The sequence below is a fragment of the Diceros bicornis genome, chromosome 24 (genome assembly GCF_020826845.1).
Source record: "Diceros bicornis minor isolate mBicDic1 chromosome 24, mDicBic1.mat.cur, whole genome shotgun sequence".
NCBI lineage: Eukaryota > Metazoa > Chordata > Mammalia > Perissodactyla > Rhinocerotidae > Diceros > Diceros bicornis.
In genome coordinates, this window is record NC_080763.1 from 32669699 (window position 1) to 32692113 (window position 22415).

The window sequence follows — 22415 nt, forward strand, 5'->3', positions numbered from 1 at the left end:
TGCTGTGAAGGGCTTTCACCACGAGCATGCGTGCAGTTGGGAACCACTGTAAGTTTTCTTTAGCTCTTAATTACCCCCACACAAAGGGCAGTGTTTGCTCCTCATGCACATGGGATTTAACCGCCTATTTTTCATTAGTGTTAATGGGGGTCTCTATGTATAAATCCTCTTCCCTTGCCCCGGTATCAATGTGGAATAGACGTCAAGAGAGCTTTCTGCATTTTCCCTCACTGATTGGTTTCAGATGGAACACAAAGCAAACCTCTGAGTGTGAGCACACTCACCCTCCCCACACCGCACTCCAGGCATTATTAAGGCTCAGGGGATTTCTTGTCTCATTTGCTCTCCAAGGAGGGGCCAGAAACCATCCTCCCACTGTGCCCCACTTCGCCTCCTCCCAAGCTATTGAAAAGCACATTTATTTTTCTCACATCAGCTTGACTTATTCTATTTTTCTTGGTGTAAGTAGATCAATATAAAGATGAGAAGCCAAAAATACACAAAAACACAAATTTCTCCTCTTTCGGTCCCACAAACACTCTTTTAAACTTCCTTCCTGTCGTCCAGGTGCCCAGTTCCATTTAGACGTCCTACCTCACCTGAGACTGTTCACGGGATAGTGATGTCATTTTGTTGGTTCATTCATGTCCCCAAATCTATCCTCGTGCTTTTCAGGATCCTCATATTTATATCTTAACTAGTTTCAGTTTTTGGAATCTCCAAATCCTCACCCAAATATTAGCTCTCAGCTTGTCAGAATATTATCCACTAGTAGGTAGGAACTGACCGAGTTTTCATTAGCGACACACAGAACTATCTCCATTATTCGTCTTGGCCTTAAACCATATATCCTACCTATAATGTCTTTTCTTTCTTTAATTTTACTGGTTGGCTTACACCTGGGTATACTTATTGATGAATTTTTCCAGCTACCCTGGGTGTAATGCAGTGGGAAAAGGGATGTGGGTTTCCTTGGCAGCACTAAGAGCGCGGTTTCTTCCAAATCGGAAAGGTGAGGGTCATCCCAAATTAAGGCACAAACCCCCAGATTTTTATTCAGCTGCTGACTGTAAGTGATTGCACAGTTGCTATCTCATCTGCCAGGATGAGAAAGAGAGTGACAAGAGAGTTGGAAACAGAAGATGCAGTGTCGTGGAGTATTCATGGGTGTCATCTCTTTTGTCAAATAACAAAAGCAAACAACATCTTTTTAGTAAAATAAAATTAATGTTTACTGATTTGTAAAAGTATATATATAGTTGTACATATATATATACACACACACATATGTATATATATATCCTATATATAAAAACATATATAGACACATCCCATATATATGGAAAATCTCCCCCAAGCCAAAATTAAAACCTTTTTTATGTTAGTTTTGCTTAAAAGATTTAATGAAAACAGATTAAAATTTTCAGATATCCAATTGCTTATTTAAGCACTAAATTTTAAAAAATGTTACCCATGATAATAAATATGCTACTTTACAGTTTTAGCAAACAGTGCCATATATATTATTGTAGTTGATCCTCAAGAAAATGCAGTTATTCAGGGATCATCGTCCCATTGTTAGTAGTAAGGATCAACCTGTTTTCTTGAGGACCTCTGACACACATCTTTTGTCTTAAATCTGCAATGTTTTCCCTTGCTCTAAAGTTTCTCTGATGAAAAGAAACCTAAGTCATCAAGCTAATCAGAAACATCCTCCACTTTAGCCTTTTCCCCTTTGAGCTGCCTCCTAATTTCACTTATTTTCCCTCCTCTATATCTAACTCCATCCCCTAGCTCCAAAAGGATAAAATAAGGAAAAATATTAACACAAAATAAAAATGTCAAGGGCAAAGTAACAGCAAAAAATTCTTATTCTTAGTATTCTAGATACTCCCTTCTCCTCCCAGAGGCAGATTTACTATGTGACACGCATCAGGGGAACATTCCTCCCTGAAGTTTGCAGGTCTGGATGGTGAAGGGCTGTTGGTCCTTTGAGGCTTTTGGCATACGCGTCACTGGGCTTATGTTTGCAGGGGTAGGTTATCAACATCAGGTATGACTTCAAGGTTCTTTGGTGATCTGTTAACTCCTCATGTTCGAAGACCATGGAATATTTGTATTTGTTAATTGTCCTAAGACTCTAACACATTTGAGGGAGTGATAGAGCTGATTTACTGACAAAAGCCATTTGATTAGTTTCAGGGAATTCTGAGTGTCTGTGAAATAACGTGTCCACCTTTCCAAAAGTGCCACATTGTCTTGATGATTAAGAACAAACAGCCTTGCTGACAAAGTCTGAAGTACTTGATAAGGTTTCTATGAGCAGGAGCTACATTGAAAGATGAAGTGAGGCACTTGGGAAGGAGCCTCCAACCCTGACTCAACACGGAAGGGTATGAAATGTCAATTGTTGCTACTGATGTGGACCTGGTGGGGCTAGGGTATTTGAGGGACTGTAGTCATGGGACTATCTGGCTGATTAGGTAAAAATGATAAACGCCTTAACAAAAGCATGCATCTGAATTAGAAATGAAATAATCTGAAAGTCAATGCAGCATAGACTTGAAATTGCTTTTGGTCTACAAGCTTAATACACTGGCACACTCGCATAATAATTAAGCCTGGGAGGTAAGTTCTTAGAGAGCAAAGCAATCACTCTTCTTGGACAGGCAGGAAACCTGTAATCCTTGTATCCACACAGGTCTTGAAAAAAAAGGATAAATTGAAAGACACCCTTGTGTCTTAAAATGTCCAATGCTTCTGTGTATGTGCGGGGGAAGCAGGCCGGACTGTGTGTGTCTGCTTATAAATATAACTACCTTTCCACACAAGCTCCTCATTCATGTATGGGAATGATTAATGCCCAAGAGCCAAGTCTTTACACTCAGCAGCTCTAGAGGATGTGGCTTGATTGGTTGTGGGTTCAACCGTCATTGTTTTCTACATGATGAGAAAGGATCTTGTATATTAAGGGTCTGCCCAACTTTCCTCCTGCCCGCCTCCGCTGACACTCTCGCTAGATTGTTATGAGAAGTGAAATGAAGAACAAAGGTAAAATTTGGCACAACACAATATTATGCATTGGTAAAGGAGCTCAGTTAATGGTTGTTGCTGTTATCTTCATCAACATGAATAACCGTAATAAATATGCATCTTGAGCCATGAGTGGACTTGCTCAAGAGGACAATTGAATCAGTGAAGGGCTTAATCTGTTTTATTCCCTTTAAAAAAACATTACTGGATGTTTATTATGTATGCTTACTATAAGTAATACAAAAAAGAGTAATTCACAAATCCATTCTCAAAATAATGCATGATTCTGTGGAGATGAGGGGAGGGAGCTCATACAGATAAATAATAAAAAGAGAAAAACCAGGGGACAAAGATAATGGGGTACTGATCCCAGGAATAGGCTCTCTCCAATTTCATTTTGAAACATAGGGTTATGGTGCTTCTGTTAAAACATATCCCAGTGACCTTGTTGGGAGGGTACTAGATGGCCTAAAAGTGGGAAAAAAGAACAGATGCTTTGGCTGGTATTAAATCCTGTCCCAACTCACAGGTAAGAAGGAAACACCTGGTTTTAGTGCAGTGTTGCTCAAATTGTCACCCAAACTCACCTGCTTCAGAGTTACTTGGAGTGTGTGTTAGATGCACACTCCAAGATCTATGGTATCTGCTCTGAGTTTCTAAGCAGAATCTCTTGGGGGTAAAACCCAGAGTCTGCATTTGAAACAAGCTTCTCAGGTGATTCCTGCACCCATTAGAATTAAAAAGGAGACATTCAAGAGAGAATGACATTGGAAAACCTTGCCAGTGATTTCATTGAGAGTGTTTGGTTAGGCATGGAAATATGACTGGTGGTTTCTTTTCTATTTCTATGCTCCCAAACTTAATTAAATGTAGAGTAGATATAAAAAGGGGGAAAAGACTAGAATAAATGATGAAAAGAAGTGAAAAAGAAATCATCCGAGGATAACTAAGATCTCCCTTCTTCACTCAACTCCTGAGGAGATATTCTAATTATGTGTCAAGGATTTATGGCAGAGATGGGAAATAACTAGCACTTGTGCCTTCTTTCATACCTCTAGTACCCACAGAAGTCATTATTCATAGGTAAGAACACTTTCCAGCAGAGCATTGTCTCAAGATTCATTCCGACATATCTCTCCGTGTAACTACCTTCAGTCAAATGGAATTACTATGCATGATGAAATCTTCATGCTTTAGTGGGGCACACACAGTTAATCCCTGTCTCCTTAAAAGAAGCAAACAGGCATAGAGCCTGTTCTTCTATAGGAAGTGCCTTTGAGGGATTTCTGAGGGTACCTGTTGTTATGCATGTGGGCCTGTATCCTATTTGGGGTCACTTTTCTTAAAAATACAAACGTACAGGCTCGGAAGTGAGCCCTGGGGTAGGGAAGAATTTTGTGGATGGTTTAGGCAGATTTTCTGCTTAATCTTGGCGAGAAATACTCATATTCTTATGTAAGGTAGTGGTCAGGAGACAGATTCTGACAGGCTGCATGGGTTGCATCCCTGCTCTGTAGTTTTCTGATAATGAGAATGGTCAAAGCTCAGATGCTTCACCTTCAGTCTCCTCATCTGTGAAATAGAGGCAAGAATGCTAACTACTTTGCTGACATATTGAGTAGATTAAATGAAATCATACATAGTGTCTGGCATATGAATGCTAGTGATTATTAATTCGTGTGGGTATAACTACTTGTACTTCTCTTTTACATCAGAATATTGAGACCCAGAAGGATTAATTAGGATATAGAGCTAAAAAAAAATTGATATTCTTTTTTTTGGTTCTAGATTTTAAGCTTGAGTGGCAAAAAGGATCCCATTGAACTCATATATGATCCCATTCCATTTACCAGAGCAGAAAGGCACATATGTGAGTTGAGTCCAGTTCCAAGCATAGAATATTCTTTGCCTGTTGAGACCTCTGGCTTATCCCATAGGGTTTGAATTAAATGGCCATAACCAAGGAAGGTGGCTGAGTGACGATTTCAAACACAAATGACTAACCTCGCATAGAAAAAATGTCATGGAAGAGATTCATGCATCTTTTAAGCAACACATTAAAAGACAGATAGACTGTTGTAATTCTGCCTCTGCCTCTGATGGTGTCAGCAGTTTAAGATGCTAGCATTTTCCTAGACTTTTCTTTATGGGATTCCCTACAATCTGATTTCCAGGCCTAGTATCTACTGCAGTACCTGTTGTGCTAGAGTGAGCATCAACCAGCTTCTTGCCTCTCCGTGTTGGCAAAGTAATGAACTGTTGGTTATAAAGAGTGGAAAACAAATATTAGAAGGTCATTGTGCTGCTAAACTTTGATGTATTGAGAAATGTGAACTTTAGCAGGGCTTCTGAAGGATTGTCACGCAGGAGGCAGTGGAGTAAGTGGATTCATCTATCACTGGTGAAAACATGGGCACAGCATCAGTGCTTGAAGGTTGAGCATGGAAATGTTCAACCCTGATTAAACGGCCATAATTCCTCAAGGCTGTGACATGGCTGGCAGGCATGGGAAGCCGGGGACTTAAAATATAAATTGTTGGAATTTATAATACACTGTCAGTCTGTCAGGAAAAAAAGGAATGTTGGATTCTCCCTAAATTCAAACTATTGGATAATTATTTTAGCATTTTCAATGTATTTTGATGGTTGAGGGAAAAAAATCCATATTTTTTTCTACTTTAACAGAACTATCATGAGCAGTTTGCATATAATGGTAATAGTTAATGTTTCTTTAAAATTCATGCCCTCTTTGATAGCTTGGGTGATTTGTTAGTAGCATCATCTTAAAGTATGGATTGCGAGGTTGGGATAATTAAGGATACTGAGCAGTAGACTTATCCTTGACATATCAGACACTTAGACTACAGAAATGAAAAATCAGCTGGTGAGAGCATTTATTTTCTACCATGAAGTCTCCCATAGATATGCTGCACTAATTTCAGTTCTTTCAAAGAATAAGAGAAGGTGCAGGTAACTTATTGGAGCAAGAAACTAGACATGTGTATGGCACTCTGAACTGTGGGTCATGCTTGGAATGACCTTGAGTCACATCCCTAGAGGTCAAGGTTATGTCAGTGGTCCATCTATTTTATATATAGTACTCAGTCTATGTATATAGGCGTAGTGAGTATATACTAAGTAAGAAGAGATTTGATTAAGAGTTTTAAGATCATGAGTCAACAAAAGTAGCTGCTGAGTGGGATTTTAAAGGGACTTTTATAGCTCTAAGACAGAGCTATTGTCTGGCCAGAGCAATAAGTATTTCTTTAGCTCTCATTATGTGCCTTGCTATGTATCACGGAAGATAGGGCAGAAGAACAAGGGGAGGACTTCCTTCAAATAGCTTAACATCTGGGGAGACAAAACTCAACCAAATAAGCATTAAGCTTATGTAATGGAATGTATATGATTGTTTTAGCAGGCAAATAGAGTTACGTGTATTCCAAGAAGAGAGAGCAATACTGGCTCAGTAGTTGGGAAAGGTCAAATGGAGTAGGTAGGGCTTCAGAAGGACCTTGAATGATGAGGACAATTTTTAAAGTTTGATGAAACATTCTTCAGATGGGAAATTTCAAAGGTAAAGGCACTCTAAGGTCATGCGTGATGTTAAGACTTTCCGTATTTATTTGCTCCACATTTTATTATATTCTGTAACTTCCCTTATCTTTCCTAAAACTCCTCTTTGAACTCCCTCTTCCAACCTCAGGAGTTAACTCAATGATTCCTATCTGCATCTTCCCTAGCTACCCTTTTCCTCTCAAGAGATCTACTATGTGCTTCCACCATAAGCTATCTCCACACAGTTTTGCAAGGGTTCTATCAAATCCTTGTTCCTGTGACAGCCACTCCTAAAGAGATGGACTTTCCCTTCTCCATGTTCTCTTTATTTTTGCACTTATATATGTGTCTCCCTCTTTCCTTCTCTCAACATATTATGCACCCATGGAGTCTTAGCCCTCTTTGCATCTTGTAAAACATCTAATATAGTACTTTGCTTATAATAGGTGTAGTGTCAATGGCTGTTGGATTAAATTTCCATCTTTCTACGAATAACAGAAGAGTTATATAATGCTCAGTGGATAAAAATGGAAAAAGCAAACGTCAGCTTCCTCAGGACTTAGCAAATGTGTGCTACTAAGTTAGAGCCCCTTAAAGGTTGGGCCTGTCTTGTTCGTCACTGTCTTTCCAGTGTCTTTTGCAACACATGGTACAGAGAAGGTGCTGAAACATGTTTGATGAATGAATGAATGAATATGCATGGGTGGCCACAATTCTATCCATGTATTTTCTGGAGCTCACAAGATGTCATCACTGCACCTGTCAGCACTGTCTGGCTTTGTCAGGTTCCTGCAGGTATCTAGTGAGATCAGTCAACACTTACCCAGATAGCGTGTGTACGACCCAGGCCCAAGCCTCTGTCCCTTCTCCCACGGGAGACAGTTTTTCATAGAGGAAGCTGTAAAAAGGTAAGCTAACGTGCAAGTAAACAGACATAAACTTTATGCCAGATCTTGATTCCCATCGTCTAAAGAGCATGTCCTGTTTGCAGTGAGAATATATAACAAAACCCAGAATCTTTATCTTGTGACTTAAGAAAAAATAACTGAGATTTTTGCGATTCTGTTCTTATAAGGAAGTATCACGTCCCTCCTATAAGCTAGGCAAAATCCTGGCTATGGCTTCAGTAATCAGATGAAAGCCTGAATATTCTACAGCTACAAATAATATATTTTCTGTATGACTTGTGGGTCTTCCTTGCTATAGTGTCTGGAGAGGCATACAAATCACTTTTTCTAGGAATATGCACTTCCTGTTTGGGGTTTTAAATGACAACAGATTCCCTGATTTTGCAGAAACATGACACTAGGGCGCTTCCTGCAAACAACAAATAAACAGAAATACAATTTATAAATTCCTAAATGATATGCCAATGGAGATGTCAAATCTCATCTAGACTAGAGCTATCCCCATTTAGATGGAGAACTCTAGAGAAATTTACTGCCAAATGAATCATAATCATAATGATCAGAATTGTAATCATGTTAAAGAGAGTATTTAATTTCAAAAGCCAAGTTCAGATGTATCCATTGAGAACTTATTTAAAAATAAGTAAGTTCTTCCTCATATTTATTTTGTGGATGTGCCTTGGCACTTTCACACACAGGCCTTGTGTCATATCTCGTCATGTTGACAAAGCAAGAAGTCTTCTCTCCTGGACTTGTAGAAACCCTGATATCTCACAAAAGAATAGACAATGTAGCCCAGTGAGCAGGTGCAAGCATTTGCCTGGTTTTGTTACACTGAACCCACATAAGGAATTCCATTCAATGGTGAGGATATATCTGACTAGTTCAAAGTGATTCATTAGCACAAAGAAATTACAGAGTGGGAACAGTTCTCAGAGTCTTTGGCAAGCATGTTAAAGCAGGCCCGTGACAGATGAACTCAATGAACTAACAGCTTAAATAGCATCTGGGAGTTGGGAGTGCTGAGAAATGAATGTGCTGACCTTACAATAGTGAGCAAAACTTCATGACCAGAAAACACAAACTTTCAGGCCCTTGTGGGAGAATGTATCCCATTATGTAGTGTTTAAGGGGAGGAGAAGGGGACAATACAGTTACACATGCTGTTAATTAAACTTAGCCTAGAGAGGCCATGGGTGTCTACCTTACTGCCTGATTAACATATTGGGTCCAGAGCGTTAGATATTTACCGACTGTTTTTGCATCAGAAACCATAAGGGAAATGGCCCCATAGAAGTGCATCTATAATTCATGGACCAAATCAGAAGCTGTGCATGTAGACTTACATTGCTATGCAGTCTTTCCCCTCATTCAAGTGGGAGCCAGCCATGCACAAGGAAGGTCCCGTCCTGCTGTGCAATTCCATTTCTGTTTATGTTGTTTTCAGGATGCTTTGGATATCCTGAGGCTTGGACAAGGACAATGGGGAGAATGGGATATGTAGTCTAAATTAAAGGAAACTTATTTTAGTGGATCTTTCAAAGACTCGTAGGTATCTAATTAGACAAAAACAAATTATTATAAGTCTGGAATGTGTAAAGATGCCTCAGAGAGATCAGATTGTCTATGCTTCATAGCACTATCAGATTAAATTATAAATACATATGTGCAACATATTTTATCTCTTTGAATGTCATAATTATTTAGTATAGCTATTGCATTAGCCATTGTGGTATTTTTTCCCAATATTTGTGTTTGCCTCCAATTTTATCACTTGCTGTACAGAAAGTGGATTCTTTGCATAATTTTTTTATAGTTTGGAGTACATATATGTTATTGCTTTTTATTAATATATCAATTTTGAAATTTTCAAATAAAATGTTTAGGATTTTTTTTAATTAAATGAGAAGCTGCACATTTTGAAATTTTTCTTACATAAAACTAACAATTTTAGCAAGCCATTGATAGAAATTAAGTGAACAAATGAAAATAGCCTTTTATCTTATTAGGAAATTTCTGTTTTCAACTGCAAAGTATTAACGTGGGGATTATAAGTCACCCATGAGGGCTGTGTAACTAATCAGTTTCACAATTAGATGGCAGCCCAGAACTGTCTCTTCCTAAACACCGGGGAACAGCCTGCCAGCCTCACTAAGTAATTATGGGGCTGACCAAATCGCTAATCAATATTGGGGGTGATGTGACTGGTAGCTGGCTGACCAGAGACTGGGATAAGACATAGATGGTGGAGCCTGGCGTGAAGCACTATCCAGCACTATGCTTTACTCACGCTCCAAGTCCCTTCTCAGTCCATTTTATGTGATTAGTTTCAAAAGATAAAGATTTTCACTTTCTGGTAACTTAAATACAAATCCCAAAATACATGCTAACTGAAAGTAGCCTGTTTCTCATATTGTATTTCAGCTTTCAGTCTGTTGAGCCTGTCCATGTCTAGGTCAGGCAATAGGATTCTACAAAAGATAAACATTATGTGTGCTTTTTTGCCTTGTAGGCTGTAAAACAATATGGACCAAGTTATGTGCATACATTAAAAGGACTCTGTTCATTCTCTGGTGATGGTTAAATGTGTAACTTTGCCTCCCATGTTATGCAATTCTTAGTTCTTGGAAATTTCCAGCCACATCAGCCGGATAAACTTTGCTTATTTTCTTTCAATGAGATTTTTCCTTCATAAGGACATGTTTGCAAAACTGCAGTCTAAGCCTGCATTCCAGGACCAACATACCACCCGTTATCTATCTGACTCGACGCCATATACTGACCCAGTCTCAAACCCTGACTTTACCCCCACCACATCTAAAATCCCCCTCAGTCTCTATCCATCAGCCTATAAGCAAAGGAAAGACATGAGTCCCAGAGACATCCACGCAGACCAAAGGCTGTTGATTGACCATATGGAATTGGGTACCTGAAAGATGTCTCCGCCTCTACTCAGCCTGGTTAAATGTGGGTAAATTGTGCACATCTGCAAGCCAGCTGTTGCCTTCAGCTCAATCCCATCTGATGTAGGAGTCTCAGGAGGTCAAAGAGAAGAGCTTTTCAGTTCCCTGCTGTACCGACATATGGTGGTGCAGGTGGATCCTTGCCCAGTCCGAGAGTCAGAATGCAGAGAAGGAAGGGTGGCCATAGTGACCCTTCTTCCTATTATTTTCATCTGCATTATGTATTCATGCAGTTGTGTGTATTAGTTAAGACAAGTACCCTAGAAAACGGAAGCCTTTGTTCTATCTCTAACCAGCTGAAAATCACCAAGTGCGGCTAGACAATATTCTTAGATTCTTTGTTTATTCCTTCATTTATATTTGTAAATGTGGCGTGCTTTTGTGCAAATGACTTGGCGAGTTGTATTTGTTTAAAGAGATGAGAGGAATTCAAAGTCAGATTATTCCTTGGGAGGATGGCGGTCACCTCTGAACTCCCAGTCTAATGTGACCCCTGGAGAAAACATGAATCAAAATGAGAGCTGATAGTAACATGGAAAAACAGGGAAGAATTAAAGTCAAGAAGAAACTTAGACAAAATATGTGGGAGTTAGCAAAAAATATTAAGGGTATTAATAACAATTTAAGAGTTTCTTTAGAAGGGTCAAGAAAAATATGAAAAGAGCAAAGACAAATTTCTTTTGCAAGACAGGCGATCAGAAAGAATGAGTAAATCAGGCATTAATGAGCAGATTGAAAGTCCCTTTGGGATGTCTGAATTTAAGAATTTCCTCCCAAGCCTCAACTGCAGTTGCTTAAATAAAATCCTTGAACAGGCGTGGGCAAGAAGTAAGCTGTATGGTGGCCTGCTGTAATCTTTCTTCTTCAATCATACTTGATAAGAGCCCAATCAGGCATCTCTACCCATAGGGAAGGAGGTAATAGTGCCTCATTCTTAAAGACTATGTTTCATCATTCTAGGACTATCCTCTATATTAATTTCTCTCTTTGTTTGTCCATCATCACCCTAAGTCCTCTCTGCAATAAAAGAAAGGGTTCTAATCAATTCCGTTGCCCTACAGAAATTGTTACTATATTTTCTACCAGGGATAATTGTATTTTAGCTTAAAAAAAATTCCTGGATAGCCATTCTAGAGCCTACCAAAACTGGGGAATTTCAGGCGTGTTGGTCGACATATTTGAGGACTTGTAATATGTTTCAAATAACTCTACATATCACCTCTCTACTGTGTTTAAGATAAAGCCAGCCATGTGTCTATACTGGTCTTTGGGCATTGCCTTTAAAAAGAGAAGTCTCATCATCCATTCGTAAAGCATATATGATGGTTGTGGTACAGACAGAAAGAGGAACACAGAAAACAGTTTGGAAAAGGATGGAAGAATTTCCAGAACATTGTAACTAAAGCCATTTCTCTCTTAAAGACGTCTTGTTATTAATAATACTCGTTAGATTCTTTGGGAAGTGGGAAACAGCTTAAATTATCAATGTGCTTCCCCAATTTGCTTTGTAAAACCAAGTGGCTATTCTCTCATTAGCGAAAATAGTAAAACTGTGCAAACTTACATCCCTGTGGGTATATATGATCTGTTTCTCTCTTATTCCTTATTTCCTCCCTGATTCTATGAGACTAGTTCTGGATAATGGTTGCTCCTTAGAAGTTTTAATCGAACAGCTTCCTCATTTTAATTTGCCTCCAGATAATAGTTTGCTTTCTTAATTAATGCTGTGAAAACACACATTATGATCTTTACCTGAAACATGTTTTGATTAACACTGGTACCTATGGTTTCGGTTGCCTAAAGTACTCTTTTCCCCCTGCAGAGAGGCTGAGCTCTCTTAAGCATCTGCTTCATTTCACCCCAGAGGTTGCTGCATTTTGCTAACTGTAAAAATAATGTTTATTTATGATAGAGTTTTTAAACTTCTTTACATCAATTGAAATAAAATCCCCACGTTCTCTGAGAGAGATGAACATCTCTCTCTCATTTTTGTCGTTTCTTTTGCTCTCTTTCTCATTCTGCCTTCCTCTCACACATAATATCTATGTAACGTCACAGAATAGAAAGCCTATGAACATTCTTGAACAACCACTCGTAATATTAATGATAATAAAAATAGCTGCAATTTATTGAGCAATTCTTATGTATTTGGCCTTTTTATAGAATTTTTGCATTACATTATCTCACTTGTTTCCATGGCAATCCTATAAAGTAGGAAATATTATTATTTCCCTCACACAGAGGACACCAGCTGAGATTCAGAGTGGTTACTCAGTGAGTGGAGGAACAGCTGTACTGTGCCTGCTCTGAATCTACCCATTCTTTGAGTTGAAGTTAAGCATTCCAGCTCTCTACATAGCTATTGCTCATTTGAAATGAGACACCAAGAGACACTAACCAATCTCCATATAGTGGAGTGTTTGTTCTAAGGGGCAAATCTGATCATGAAACACTCCCAAATTAAAATTATTCGGTTCATCCGAATTTCCCTCCAGATAAAGTTCAAGTTCTTTATCATGGTATCTCCAACCTTCATGGTCTGGATTTGGCTTACTTCTCGGATTCCATCTCTCCTCCTCCCTATCCTCCATTTCAAGTTGACCTTACTGGCAAGGATTTGTATATTTCTCTTTTGTCTACTTGCAACTTGCTTCTTTCTCTACCCTGGCTGAATTCGACTCCCCTTCGAGTCTCGATTTGGAAGATGTCCTTCTGGGTAGCCTTCCTGACAACCCCTGCATCCCCTATTTGGTTCTCTTGCTGTGTTCTCAAAACACCCGAAGCTTACCTAGCTCTTTATTCACCTACTGGCTTTTCCTCTCACCTACTAGATGAAAAGATCCTTGAAGGTAGAGGTGGCTTCTCCACCACCACACTTCCATCCACTCAGTACATGGCACCAAGTAACAATCAAACAATATATGCTCAATAAATGAATTAACAGAGAATCAAGGTAGAGCTAAAAGAACATCTTGATAAAACTTTAAAGAGTTAATATATGTTAATGCTTATCGCTTCAAACTCATTTACAGGAAAATGATTCCTGTCTCCTTTCAGGTCAGTGCATAGTGATTGGTTTAGGGGTGGCATGAAAAGAAAGCCTTGCAAATGAGTTGGGTTAATTTGACTAGAACTATTGAGAAGCATAAATTTTCCTTTATTGAGGACATTGGGCTGGAGGGAATACAGATCTGGATCTTTGGATGGCCTCCAAATGAATAAGCCTGATTTAAATATGTATATATATACACACACATATATGTGTATATATATATGTATTTAATTTTATTTGTTTATTTATTTTTGCCTAAGTCAATTCTAGTTGGGTTTCTATAAGGTCCTACTAAAATAATCTTAATACCCTACCTTGGTTTATTCTCATAACTCTTTTCTGTTCTTCACTCCTGTCAATTCTTAAATTCCTGAGTTATTCTGAAATATAAATGTGATCGTGTTGCTTCCTTTCTCAAATGTTTCAGTGATTCCCCATACCCCTTCAATGAATGCTTTAGTATTGAGGAGAGCCCTGGTCTGCCTGTGTAGTCCTATTCACTGTCACCCCCTCATGGATCCCAGCTATGATTCTTACACTTGATAGTCTCTCTACACAAGAGGATGTTTCATTCTTCCGGGGCTTTGCATATGCATTATTTTCTGTCTGAATATCATTCTCATCCAACCTTGTGAATGGATGTTCCCACATTAACAGGCTCATCAAATATCATCAATTCCCCTCTCCCATACAGTTAGTTGTTTCGTCCTCTTCTGTCATGTAAACCTGCTTCTTTTAGCATCATTGCACTATATTCTAATTGTTTAATTTCATACCTATCTCTCCATGGAACATACGATCCTTAGAGTCAGTTTTGGTGTCTTCTTCACCTTTGTAGACATATTGTATAACACATTCTTGAGACACAATAAATGCTAAATAAGTGTTCATGGAATGAATAAATAAATGGATCAAATTAGGTGATGCTCTTTTTATTACTTTATCAGTATAGAGAAGGAATTGGTAAACTTTTTCTGTAAAGGATAACATAGTAAATATTTCTCGCTTGTGGGCCATACCATCTCTGTCACAACTACTCAACTCTGCATTGTGGAGCAAAGGCAGCCATAGACAATACATAAACAAATGGGCACAGCTGTGTTCCACAAATTTTTCGTTTACAAAGTCAGGTGGAAGTCTAGGTTTGCCCCGGGGCCTTCATTTGCCAACCACTGGTATAAAAGAAAGAGACAGATCATAGTTCCTAAACTAACTCTAAATAGACTTTGAAAAAGAGGTCCCTGCATGAAATAAATAGGAAGGTGCACAGATTTTAAGATAATCATGTTGAAGTCCAAGTCCTTTCTACATATAAGCTCTGATTTGCAACCTCTTCGATACAGCATTTCTTACCATATGTTCCAATAGCTCCATTATATTTTGTTAAAATCTATCTAGTCACATAATCAATAAGTGCTGATTGAAAATCTAATCATACTCTATTTGAAGAAATTTCAAATAAGGTGTTCAATTTAACATTGAATATGCTCTCTGTCAGTAGAAAATGTATTTTACTGTAAAGAGTTGGTGGATATCTAAGTTTCTTTTTGAGAAGTGCAGAGCTTCTTTTACTTTCTCTTAGTTTTCAGTGAAATGTCATTTTCAAACAATTTTATTCTTTAAACTAACTGTTTCCAAAAACCCAAAACTAAATGAGAATTCTCTAACCTAAAATCAGTCTAATGGTATCATACTTAGGAAGGGCTCCATTTTGCAGATCAAATGAGAAGGACCCACCGTTGTAGTTTCACATTTTTTTGAAATCATTCAGTTGGAGACTATTTGATGGTTTCCAATTGTCAGTCTCCTCTACGCACTGAGCCAGCACAGTCAGAAGCAGAGGGCTTGGAAAGACACAGCAGAACTCGACTTAGAAAACTACACACGAGCAAACATATGGAAATCATTTAATTATGTGGAGGTCATCTTTGGACAGTGTCCATGGGCCCAGTTGCAGCTTAATGCAAGAGCCCCAAACCTCCAACAGTACCCTCCATCCCCTCCAGTGCGTGTCTCCAAAGAGCCACACAAATCTACATTATAAATAGGATAAAGTTTTGACTAGATTTGCCCAAACCAACTAAGGGACTTTTACTCAGATATGATATTGTGTTCTGTTTTTCTGTGTTTCTTATACCAAGTTACACATATTATGCTTTTTGTTTTGTTTCGCTTCTGTGTGTTCAGCTTGCTAGACACACGATGGAATTATGGATGCTTTGATTTTATAAAGTTATCACTATGTTCAAATGTTCTTTTGGATGAATGGTGTATAATCTGCTTTTATTTTCTAAGTTTTAAAGAGACTTGATATCAGTGCATAAAAGTACTTTAAAGGCTACATTGCTACCTACACAAGTAGAGGCTTTTGAAACAGTGGAATTTACAAAACGTGGGGAGTTTAGATCCACATAGCTAAACTACTTTTAAGTGGTCCCAAATTAAATGTCATTTCCTTGTAGGCCAGATCCATATCCCCTGTATCACTCAGGGTTCTCCAGAGAATAGAAGCAAAAGGATATATTTTATATATATATATACACACACACACGTACACATTACATATACATACATATAATATTATAATATGATATGTATATGTACATTATATATAAGCATATATGTATATATGTATATATCACACATTATACATATTATACACATGTATACATTTATATAATAGTATATTTTTATATATTATATGCATGTATACATTATATACATTCATATATACATATAATGATTATGTATATATATGTATATGTGTGTATACGTGTGTGTCTGCATAAATAGATTTATTTTAAGGAATTGGCTGACATGACTGTGGGGGCTGGTGAGTCCGAAATCTGTAGGGCATGCCAGCCATCTGAAAAGTCAGACAGAAGTTGACAATATAGTCTTCAGGGGGAATTTCTCAAAAAACTTCAGATTTTGTTTTTTAGGACTTGCAACTGTTTGGATGAGGCCCATCCCCATTATCAACGGTAATTTTTCTCTAATGTTAACTGATTGAACATGTTAACTACGTCTACAAAATACCTTCACAGCAACACCTAGATTAGTGTTTGATTAAATAACTGTGTGTTACAGCCTAAAGAAGTTGATACATAAAACTAACCATCATACCTTCCAGAATACAATAAGAGAGATATATATATATCCTTTGACATATACAACGTTTAAAAAGAAATAGAGAGAAATACATTGATTAGAAGTATAGACTTTGGAAGTCATCACATCAAGGTTAAAACTCTATTTCTGTCACTTATTAGCTGTATAAATGTGGGAAGTAGTTGTAAAATTATCCCCTCCCTGATGAACCACTCCTTTCAGTCTCCATATACCTGTGTAGCCCCTCCCTTTGCTTCTTGGCTGGCCTGGTGACGCACTGACTTATTTTTGACCAATTGAACGTGGCAAAGATGACACAGTATTATTTCTGGGGCTAGTTCATAAGAAGACTTACAGCTTCCACCTGGTTCTTTTGGATCACTTATTCCTGCTTCAGAATTCTGACTACCCTGACACAGCCGGGCTGCGAGAAAAGCCAAGCTAACTAGAGGAAAATGCCACATATCAGGTGAGACACACAGCCAGTGGGCAAGTGTTCCTTCCTTCCTAGCTTATGCACCAGACAAACAAATGAAGAATCTATCCTGGACACACAGATGATTTCTGGCCCAGACACATCTGACTACAGTTACCCCAAAGGAGACAGCCCAAAGTAGAACCACCCAACTGAGACCATTCAGCCCACAAAACCATAAGAGATAAAAACAAACTGTTGTTTTAAGCTACTATTTTGAGCTAAATTTTGGAGTGGTTTGTTAAGCAGCAATAGCAAACTCTCAAATTAAGCAGTAGCCTCAGGAGAGGGATCAAACTCAGATTGCTCTCAGTACAGTACAGACATCACGATCAAGATATCAAGTGTGGAACCTTTGTTAAGACCTCAGAAAGATTTAAGTAGGTGCCTTGTAGACTCTCTTAACTAGACAAAAAAGGCTTCTAAGAATCTTATGAGCATTTTAACCACAGTTCACTAATTCTCAGCTCAGGTAGCAAGGGGACTTGATTGCAGAGATTTTGTGTGCTTTGGTATAATAGAATGAATCTCGATAAGATTTATAGGAAACGCACAAGGTTTTGTTTCTTTGTTTTTTTTTTAAGAATTGTGTCAGTGGAAGAACTACTAGCTTGAACTAAAATGAAAAGAGGACTTTGGGCCCTCAAGTTTCTATTAGGAAAACTACTCCTTGCAAACTCATACCATTTCTTATTAAAAAGGAAGCATGACTCTCAGATCAGATATAAGAGCCATGGAGAATCATTCACGGCATATAGACTAGGTCCCAATCAAGGAACTGGTGCAATACGCCTGTCTTTATTTCAGAATTGTTATGACCATTACCTACAATGTGCCTTCCATTTCCTCCCTTTCTGAATAGAAGAATCTATAAGTGGTTTTCTTGTCCTTATTTTAGAATGGTAACTCTATGTTAGAGGAGACGGGGATAATTTCTCCATTTTCTTCCTAGTCCACAGGTCTTTGGATTGTTAGGAGCTGCTCCTGAGTTTTATTCCCATTTGAACCTGATTTAGATGATGTGATCCTGGTCTTCAAGCCTGATGATATATTGGGGTGAGACTTTGGAGATCTTGGAATGCAGTTAGTACATTTTGCTCGTGGGAAGAATATAAATAATTTGTGACCAGAGGGCAGACTACACTGGTTTAAAGATTGCTATAATAAATTTTTTATTAGTTCCCTCCATAAAGAGTAAAACTTATTTCCTCTCCTCTTAAATATGGGCAGGCTTTGTGATTGCTTTGCCAACGGATGGCAGTGGAAGTGACACTATGCCAGCTCTAGGCCTAAGCCAATTCATTCATGTGACCAGTCACACAATCACTAGATGTTGGAGAGGATATTCTGCCTGGCAATTTGTTCTCTTTGAGGGTGCAGCTTCAGTGAAACGGATGCATATGTAGTTCTACAGAAGGAGGAATACTTGTATCCTGCAAGGCAGTTTGATCAGATATTAAACACATATTTATTATGAATCTACCATGTTCCAAGCATTTTTCTGAACCATTGTATAACTGATGTTTGCATCAGACTACCCTTAATTCTTATGTACTGTCAATGTCCACAGACCCAAAGTGAGGGTAAAAAAGTGAAATATTACTCTTAAAAGATTTGCAACTGAGTTTTATTCTATTAATTGAACATGAAGTTTATTTTGTGATCTTGGCTGGTAACATTATCATATAAAAATAGCCCAGAATTACATAAAATTGAGTTAGGGGTTAAGAAGGGAATGACTTGTGATAATCAGAATACAAAAACAGCAGAAATATTTATCTCTTAAAACTTGAAGAAAATTCGTCACAACCAACATGGGAAGCTTTTTAGTTGATGAATTATAATACAAGAGGAGATCCTATAATAAAAAATAGAAAATGCTCAACATTTAGATTTAGTGGCTAGAGTAGAAATCAATTCTCATTTTGCATCAACAGTAGATTGTGCTTGTGATTGCTTCATGCAATGTGAAGTATCATGAAGGAACAAAGAAAGCAAAATGCAGTTTTGGCAAAAACTTATCAAAAGTAAGGTGAGAACACAAGATAAAATCTTAGAATATTTGTCAATAATAATATAAACATAATACCTAGTACTGTGCTAGGAATTTTACATGTATTATCTCAATTAATTCTACAATTACTCTAGCAAGTAAGCACTGTTATTACCCCTACACTTACAGATAAGAAAACTGAAACATTAAACATTTTTGTAATTTTACGAAATCACTGTTTCAGTTGTTTATTGTTTTATAAACAGATGAACAGGTCAGTGCTTCTGCCTACAAGATGTACATAGTGTTAAAGACCCATAAAGAATTTTCTCCTAACAACCTTAGGCACCATGTAAAAACTTGACTCCTCTGATAGAGAAAACACATGGAGAGACCATGTGGAGGAGAGAGGCGTTGAAAGCACATGGGGAAGAAGAGATCCAGCCATCCCCGCAGCCCAGAGACCCGTAGAACTATCCAGTTGTATTGGAACCACAGAATCATGAGAGATAACACAATATTTGTTAAAATGTTTGAAACCACTAAGTTTTGGAGTATCATTCTGCTATAATATTGAATAGTGTTCCATTGTATGAACCTACCACTTTCTTTAAAAGCCAACTTTCCCTATAAAAATTAAAATCAATATTGGAGAAGATGAACTCTGTGACTTGAATGAGTCCAGTTTTTTTAAAATTATGATGTTACCTGAGCTCTGAAAGATGGTAAAGCAGAAAGAGTACTAGACTGGAAGTTGAGAAATCTGAGTTTTATTTCTAATTCTGTTAAAAGTTATCCGATGGCCTCAAACAAGTAAAATTAATTTTTTCACAGTAAAATGATGAATTTGGTTTCAATTTTGATCTCTTCTAAATATCACATTTTATAGCTCTAGATTTAAATCATTTAGAGCAGTATTTCTCAAAGAGATAGGGAGAGTCTTCGTTTTGTAGAAATATCTTTCTCATTTCAGGCTGATAAGACTTGTCTTCTCGCCATTTAAATCCATTTTGCCCCTCTTCCATCATTATGAAATCAAATTCTTCCCCTGCCCCACCCCACCCCATCCCGCAAACACTTTCCCAAATTCCCCCAGGAAACCTTATAGTCCCCAGTTGAGAATCCTCTTATCAATTTCTACAAAATTAGATATTTGGGTCTTTTCTCTGGGTTCTATTGAATTTGTAAATCAATTTGAGAAGAATTAATGACTAAACAATATTAAATCTTCTAATCTAAGAATACAACCTATCTTTCCATATATTTTGATTTTCTTTAATATCTCTATGCAACGATATATTTTCAAAATAGAGGTTATGCATATTCTTTTTTTTTTTTTTTTGTGAGAAGATCAGCCCTGTGTTAACATCTGCCAATCTTCCTCTGTTTTTTGCTGAGGAAGACTGGCCCTGGGCTAACATCCATGCCCATCTTCCTCCACCTTATATGGGACGCCGCCACAGCATGGCCCACCAAGTGGTGCATCGGTGTGAGCCCGGGATCCAAACTGGGGAACCCCGGGCTGCCGCAGAGGAGCACGCACATTTAATCGCTTGCCACCAGGTCGGCCTCAAGGTTATGTGTTTTTTTTTTTTTTAATTTTTTGTTTATTGCAGTAACATTGGTTTATAACATTGTATAAATTTCAGGTGTACATCATTATACTTCTATTTCTGCATAGATTACATCATGTTCACCACCCAAATACTAATTACAACCCATCACCACACACATGTGCCGAATTATCCCTTTCGCCCTCCTCCCTCCCCCCTTCCCCTCTGGTAACCACCAATCCAATCTCTGTGTCTATGTGTTTGTTTATTGTTGTTATTATCTACTACTTAATGAAGGAAATCATACTGCTTGTGCCACTGGGTCGGCCCCGTGGTTATTCGTATTTTGATGAATATATTCCTAGGTTTCTTATGTTTCTGATGATGTGAAGGTTTTATTTATTTTTCTAATTGTTTCCATCTAGTATACAGAAAAAAATTTAACTTTGAGTAATGATAATGTACTACATTATCTTGCTAAATTCATCTATTATTTACAGTTTTTCTTTTTTGGAAATTCCCTAAGATTTTATGAATTCCCTAAGATTTTATTATTTTCAACAATTTCGTCGTTTTCAAGTAAAAGCTGTTTGATTTTGTCCTTTCTAATCTGACTACGTTTTATTTCTTTCTCTTGCCTTATTACAATGGCTAGGAATGCCATTCTAATGTTGAGTAAAGATAGATAAAGAGCTGTGCCTTTTTCCTAAACATAGGGAAAAGAAGTTTAGTATTTCCTTATTAATATGATGTGGAATTTTTGTACATATGCCTTATCTATTTGAGGAAGTTCCCTTTTCTTTCTACGTCACCAAGAATTTTTATGCAGAATGGCTATTGGGTTTTGTCAAATGTGTTTCTTAAATCTGTGATATTTTTTTCTTGTTCTATTAACTTAATGAATTGCATTGATTGATTTTTAAATGTTAAATCAAGTGGGGTAAACCCACTTAATTATCTTTTATGTTGCTGGATTCAATTTGCTAATATTTTAAAAATACTTCTGTGTCTATGTTTATGAGGGAATATTTGTCAATAGTTTTCTTTTCTTGTATTGTCTTTTCTAAATTTTGATATAAGTATTCTGGCCTCATAAAAAAGTTACAGAATCATCCCTCTCCTCTACTTTTTAAAAGAGTTTGTGTAACTTTTATATGATGTTTCTTTTTAGAATATTTGGTAGAATTCATGAGTGAAACCATATGCCTGAAGTTTTTTTTTAAGATAATTCGTGGTGTTAGCTCAGGGTGGGTCTTCCTCAGCAAAAAGAGGAGGATTGGCATGGATGTTAGCTCAGAGCTGTTCTTCTTCACAAAAGAAAAAATGATAATTCATGGTAACAAATTCTGATTCAAATAAATATTAGGCTATTAAAATTATTTTTCATCTTTTGTCAGTTTGGGTAAATTCTGTTTTTCAAGAAAATTTTCTGCTTCATCTAAATTTTGAAATTTATTGGCATAAAATTATTTATAATGTTACTTTATTATCCATTTCATACTTTAATTCATTCATGATATTGGTAATTTGTGTTTTCTCTATTTCATGGCAATAAGTTTATTGTTATGTCATTATTATTATACTATTATTATATCATGTCATAATATAATATATATTTTATATTGTATATTATTTTCTATATTATATATTTTTATTGATGTTTATATAAAATTACAATATATAATATATATTGCTATTGTATTGAATCAGTTTATTATTTTATTAGCCTTTTCAGAAGCAATAGGGCTTTGTTAATTTTATTTTGATAT

General features: G+C 37.2%; 1 long non-coding RNA gene across 1 annotated transcript in view; it reads left to right on the top strand.

The window, feature by feature from the left end:
* Positions 1–18055: 18055 nt before the first annotated feature.
* Positions 18056–22415, top strand: part of LOC131421002 (uncharacterized) — a 42707-nt gene continuing 38347 nt past the window's right edge. Inside the window, exon 1 of the long non-coding RNA XR_009223730.1 lies at positions 18056–18183. This is a non-coding gene — a long non-coding RNA (uncharacterized LOC131421002). The remainder of the gene's footprint in view (positions 18184–22415) is intronic.